The sequence below is a fragment of the Tupaia chinensis genome, unplaced genomic scaffold (genome assembly GCF_000334495.1).
Source record: "Tupaia chinensis unplaced genomic scaffold, TupChi_1.0 Scaffold000105_1, whole genome shotgun sequence".
Lineage (NCBI taxonomy): Eukaryota > Metazoa > Chordata > Mammalia > Scandentia > Tupaiidae > Tupaia > Tupaia belangeri.
The window spans coordinates 2,034,078-2,041,137 of NW_006159569.1; the positions used below are offsets into that span (position 1 = coordinate 2,034,078).

At 35.5% G+C, this 7,060-nt stretch overlaps 1 non-coding gene across 1 annotated transcript; it reads right to left on the minus strand.

Moving 5' to 3' along the window:
- Positions 1–2,898: 2,898 nt before the first annotated feature.
- On the minus strand, positions 2,899–2,990 carry LOC114006966 (small nucleolar RNA SNORD116). The gene has a single exon (XR_003548617.1). It is a non-coding gene; the product is annotated as a small nucleolar RNA SNORD116 (small nucleolar RNA).
- Positions 2,991–7,060: the final 4,070 nt, after the last annotated feature.

A 7,060-nucleotide genomic window follows, 5' to 3' on the forward strand; every position in this document is an offset into this window, starting at 1 on the left:
AGTTCTCAAAAGCTAATTCTTTTGCTATTTTCAGTGCAAAGAATAGAGATGACTTTTTACATTTCCTTTTTTATTTTTCTGAACTATACCCAATTTTCCTCTTTAGGGCTCCCTTCCAGGTGTTTGTTGCTGCTCTTTTTTTCTCAACGCATTTGGATTTTGATTGCTTTTGAGAATCATCCCCTTTGCTTATGGGCACAATCGAGCCTTCCCTGATACTGCAACTGTTTGCCTATGACCATAGCTACCTTCTCTTTCCTCCAGGGTCAAATGGTAGCCCATACTAAAGAGCATTATTTCCCAGTTCTACTTACTCACCCAGCTGGACTCTGCCTCATGATTTAACTCACATTGTCCTAGTAATCAGACACCAGTCAGTTGCCTCATATTAATAGATCTTTTTGCAGCACCTGATAAAGCTAAGCAGCTCTTTTCTCTTGAAAATTACAGAGCTAAAATCTTCATAGCAAATATGCAATATATGACTTAGGATTCTAGGTAAAATTAAACATTAAAAGTAATTTATTTTTCTTACCCTTCAGAATATATCACCTAGGACTTTTTTTTCGGGGGGGGGATATATTTGTGTTTCATTTTTGCCGTTCTATTTCAGTTGCAACACAGAAGAGGCTGTAGAGCAACTCTTAATGGGCAGAGTTAGAAAATGAGTCCTAAAAATTTACTTATTTCATGTTTGAAATGGAATATTGGGGGTGAGGAGTAAGGCATATAACTGTAAAACCAACCATGGCTTATTAATAATAAATATAAAAAATACTGAGAGTGTAACATAGGTCTTTATACATTTCACTTTAGAATCAGAGAGAACTCTATTTAATTCCTCATTTTTCTACTTCCTAGCATTGAATCCTTGGGCAGTTTATGTGATATTAAATTTAATTTAAATTTTACGCTAGAGGGCACATGCATGAGAGAGAGAGAGAGAGAGAAAGCGCCCCCCACAATGGGACCTGGTCATTCCACATTCTTTTTCTCTTCAGTTCTCTATCCCATCAGGATCCTCAGCATGTTTGCATCTAGTATGTTCTTCAAGCATCTGGGGCTGGGATTAGAACCCTGGCTGGCCATATGGGGTCTGGCTTTCTCTGTGCAGCACTTAACTGCTGCACTTCTAGATAGCCCATAGCTCTTTTAAGCTTCATTTTTACTCTCTATTGAACAGAAATAATTACTGTCAAGCATTGATGCGCAAATTAAACAAAAAATGCATATAGTCTTTAGGAAAAGTCACTAATAATAGTAATAAAAATGCTAATAATAATTAAATCGTAATTTTAAAAATAATAAAAACATAGTAAGCATTCAAACTCAAATAAACTCTCACAAGTCAAGAATAATGCAGAGTATATCAAAGAAGGTCTGGTCAGAATGGGCAGGATTCCATGAAGCAAATTATTTTAAATATTTTACCACTTAAAGACTTTTGAAGAAATACATACTATTAGATATTTTTAATAAATAAAATAGAACCTCTGCATTTCATATAAATATGCATATTGCTATTTTGACATTTTCATGATTAAGTACAGGTTTAATCTTCCTTTAAAAATCACTGTCATGTATAACACTGACAAAATATTTCCTCATAAAGTCAAATAATTGCATTTTAATATAGCTTATTTCTGTCCAATTCTATCATAGGTAACACAGTTCAAGGGGCCTGATGCTCTGAAGGCAGTATCAATAGACAGACACAAACAAGAAGCAGAAAAGACCCATTAGAAGCCTAACTTTGAAGATTCTTAAGCAAGCCAAGAAACAAATGACACCAGTAATAATCACTGTGGTGAAAAGTTAGGGACAGGTTTGAAAATGCTGATAAAGTAGATTTAAAATAATTTGTTACCTGGAAAAGGAACTAAATGAAGATTTCAGTTTGGTTGACTGCTTGAATAGTGATTAGGTAATAGAACAGAAGGCCTACATTTGGGGAAAGATACCATCACTGCTTTTTTGAAGTTTTTGCCATAGGGCGCATGTGCTCACCAGGCAGAGAGAGACAGTAAGAAAGTGACAAATCACTTCCCAGGGGTGATGACCAGACTGCAATCCCTTCTTCTTCACTCTCCTCTCAGGATTTTGGGCACACACACACACACTCATACAGCATAAGTTTCAAGCGACCAGGTCTGGGACCCAAACCACAGTCAGCCATGTGGGAGTCCAGCACCTCAACTACTACCTGTTGGCTCTGGTGACAGTACATTTTTTCCCTCCAGAGAAATTTTTACTATAGGTTGTGTGTGCTCTCCGGAAAGACAGAAAGTGAGAAATTAGCCCCTAGGGGGATGATGAAGCTGCAATCCCTGCTCCTCCATTCTCCTCTAGGGATTATAGGGATGCAGACACATACACCCATCATGAGTTTTGAGCTACCAGGTCTGTGACTCAAATTGTGGGACTATGTCAACTACATGGGAATACAACGATGTAACCATTACATCATATGCTGGTCCCAATGGTACATTTTTCATCAGGTTATTTTAAAGTGCATATGATTATCCCAATTGAACGCCAGGAAGTAACTGTCTAAATAGGTCTAGAGCTCTGGAATAGGTCTGAGATGATATATATATATATATATATATATAATCTTGAAAATAATTCAGAAAAAATTTTGAGTAATGCTAATTCATAGAATGGGTTAGTGATTTGCTGATTTCTTAGGTGTTTTCTTTTTATGACACACAAGTATCTTGAAAAGTGTAACAAAATATGAGTAGCCAATATCCACTCATATAAACCTAATCTGATGAAATACTTATTTCTGCATATACTTTCTAGCCTTGACTATTTAAGTTCAATAGCAGTGTTCTTACAATTTAAAGTTTAGATTTGGAAATTACTGTTTGTTTTTTTTTTTATTTATAATGTGCTGGACCTCAGTTTGATGAGGACAACGGTTGAGATTTTTCACTCATTTTGTTCAGATTTCCAAGGAATGTATATTTAAGAGTCATCATTGATCGGAAATTACTTTTTCATGTAACATTGCATAATAACTTCTTTCCTCTCCTTGTTGTCATCATTATATGGATTTGTTATTATATATAAGAGGCTTTCTAAAGTTCATAGAAAATGGAATGAAGGTATGAAATTACTTCATTGCAAAATATTTTGAATCCCATGTGTAGTTTCCTTCATAGCACAATTTTCCATAAACATTTTAGTACTTTTCCAATCATTTGCCTTATGCTGGATATTTAAGTTGTCTTTAGTATTAGACATCTATCAGTGAAACTCAGATATTGAATTTATTATGAATTATAATTGTCCATGAAACTGAGATATTTATGGGTCTGACATGCACTGAAGCACACTGAGCTCTCTCTGAAGAAGTCCTAAACAGTGGCTCCTAAATCATGATGGTAAAATGAAAATAGGACATGAGAGAATTTTTATAATATTCATGACAATGAAAGATACAGAGGATTTGGTTTGCTATAGACAAGCAAGAGCTAAGCTGATTATGTGGGTGGTACAGAGAAATCACTGCCAGACATACCATAAAAACAGTATTCTAACAAAATGAATGCTGTTCATGAGCACCACCCACATGTACTTTGCAATGGCTTGGTTAATATGTGCCTTTTCTTGCACATGTGGAAACGATATGTATTAGCCAAACAGCTATATCTGAAAGTACCTTCCTACCAGTGATTCATGTATTTTATAGAGGTGTATTCTGCTAGAACTCAGGAGACTGTGGAAGGAATTAAAAAAAAAAATCTGCAATGCATTGAATATCAACCAGTGAGTCTTATACACATGAACTCATTATGGAGAAAATAATCATCATTTTGCAATTAGAACAATGCTGTCTTACCCAAGGTCACACAGTGAGTATTAGGAGAATGAGAATTGGAAAACAAGTCCAAGAACAAAACCCATGGCTTGCCAAATGCATCCATAAACACCAGAGTCTTGATGAAGTCATATTAAAAGAACACTTTACTTAAATGAATATTTGAGATATCTTTACTAGAGCTTTTAAAGTTTACTGGAATATGTGAAGGGCTAATTAGTGCAAAGTGAAAGTGCATCTAGTTAAGAAAGTAAGCTTGATCCCATTACCATGTCAAGTGGGTTAAACCTGAAGTACTCTCAGGAGAGGCAAGCTCACTAGCTCATTAGTACTTTGGTATATGCATATGTTTGCTTGTGGGGAGCCTAGAGGCAGATCTGGAAGAGGTGGCACATAATTAGGCTTGTATTACCCAAATCACTATTTCTGAGATGCCCTTCCTGATGTGCTTTTTCTTCACTCGACATTTTATTTGTAGTTTTCTATCTGAGCTTTCAGGCAAACTGAACCTGCTTTGCTATTTTGCTCAAAAAATGGCATGTAAAGTGAATATTTTTACTTCTTTCTAGAACACAGTATCTTCAAGAAATGCATAAATATTCACCTGGATAGACAACAAACTAGTATGGATTACTGTCTTCCTTCTTCACTTCCCATGGCAATACCATTCTAGACAGTCTTCTGAAGAAATAAATTTATATATTCCATTACTTTATATAAAATTAAAGAAACAACTTGAGAACACAGAGAGTAGTTTACTCTCAGTGTGTGCATGTAGATGCTTACATGTATGTATAGTGGAACAGTGTCTACAGAACAAGAGGACAAGCTGTGATTTAACATGACAGAGAAAGAAATCATTAACTCCAGATATTATATTAAGAAATTGAGTATTAATGTTAGGGCAGTTATAGATCCTAGCTGGGGAAGGGATTTGTTAACTTAAAGGGTTAAAAGTCTCCCAGGCACCTTAAGGATTGCAAAGGGTCAACTCTGTCTGTCTGTCTCTCTAGCAATAGTTTGATTCAGTGATATACAGATGCCTTAATGGAAAGGCTCAATAAAACTCCCAGATGCTTCAAACACTCTTTGCTCCTAAATCATGATGGTAAAATGAAAATAGGACATGAGAGAATTTTTATAATATTCATGACAATGAAAGATACAGAGGATTTGGTTTGCTATAGACAAGCAAGAGCTAAGCTGATTATGTGGGTGGTACAGAGAAATCACTGCCAGACATACCATAAAAACAGTATTCTAACAAAATGAATGCTGTTCATGAGCACCACCCACATGTACTTTGCAATGGCTTGGTTAATATGTGCCTTTTCTTGCACATGTGGAAACGATATGTATTAGCCAAACAGCTATATCTGAAAGTACCTTCCTACCAGTGATTCATGTATTTTATAGAGGTGTATTCTGCTAGAACTCAGGAGACTGTGGAAGGAATTAAAAAAAAAAAATCTGCAATGCATTGAATATCAACCAGTGAGTCTTATACACATGAACTCATTATGGAGAAAATAATCATCATTTTGCAATTAGAACAATGCTGTCTTACCCAAGGTCACACAGTGAGTATTAGGAGAATGAGAATTGGAAAACAAGTCCAAGAACAAAACCCATGGCTTGCCAAATGCATCCATAAACACCAGAGTCTTGATGAAGTCATATTAAAAGAACACTTTACTTAAATGAATATTTGAGATATCTTTACTAGAGCTTTTAAAGTTTACTGGAATATGTGAAGGGCTAATTAGTGCAAAGTGAAAGTGCATCTAGTTAAGAAAGTAAGCTTGATCCCATTACCATGTCAAGTGGGTTAAACCTGAAGTACTCTCAGGAGAGGCAAGCTCACTAGCTCATTAGTACTTTGGTATATGCATATGTTTGCTTGTGGGGAGCCTAGAGGCAGATCTGGAAGAGGTGGCACATAATTAGGCTTGTATTACCCAAATCACTATTTCTGAGATGCCCTTCCTGATGTGCTTTTTCTTCACTCGACATTTTATTTGTAGTTTTCTATCTGAGCTTTCAGGCAAACTGAACCTGCTTTGCTATTTTGCTCAAAAAATGGCATGTAAAGTGAATATTTTTACTTCTTTCTAGAACACAGTATCTTCAAGAAATGCATAAATATTCACCTGGATAGACAACAAACTAGTATGGATTACTGTCTTCCTTCTTCACTTCCCATGGCAATACCATTCTAGACAGTCTTCTGAAGAAATAAATTTATATATTCCATTACTTTATATAAAATTAAAGAAACAACTTGAGAACACAGAGAGTAGTTTACTCTCAGTGTGTGCATGTAGATGCTTACATGTATGTATAGTGGAACAGTGTCTACAGAACAAGAGGACAAGCTGTGATTTAACATGACAGAGAAAGAAATCATTAACTCCAGATATTATATTAAGAAATTGAGTATTAATGTTAGGGCAGTTATAGATCCTAGCTGGGGAAGGGATTTGTTAACTTAAAGGGTTAAAAGTCTCCCAGGCACCTTAAGGATTGCAAAGGGTCAACTCTGTCTGTCTGTCTCTCTAGCAATAGTTTGATTCAGTGATATACAGATGCCTTAATGGAAAGGCTCAATAAAACTCCCAGATGCTTCAAACATCTCTTTCTCCTTCTCCCTTTTTATTTTTCCTGCTTTCCTCTTTTAAAAAAAATTAATTTTTATTTTTGCATTTAATCACTGTATATTACTACAGCATAAAAATGAATGTTCCCAGCATGAATACACTGTATATTAGTCCACAAAGATATCATACTCAAGTCCAAAACATAGTCAACTGATTTTTGACAGAGGGCACCAGAAAATCCAATGTTGAAAAGAAAATCTCTTTAGCAAATGGTGCTGGAAATACTGGGTATCTACCATAGAAAGATGAAACTGGATCCCTGTGTCTCATTACTAATAATAATCAATTCAAAATGCATCAAGGATCTAATCCTAAAACTCAAACTATAAAACTATTAGTAGAAAACAAAGGAGAAACTCTTGGAGTAATCAGAGTAGGCAAAGACTTCTTAAATAAGATCTCCTTCCTTTTTCTTCCTTGGTGAGTTGGCTTCTACTTGACCTCACCACAGATGGCTGACTTTAGATTTTCTAAGTCTCTACTCCCAGATAGGGTGATTGAGACCCTTATTGAAGCATCAACAACATCCAAATATATTATGGATCAAAGTCATCAGATATGACAACAAGAGATATCT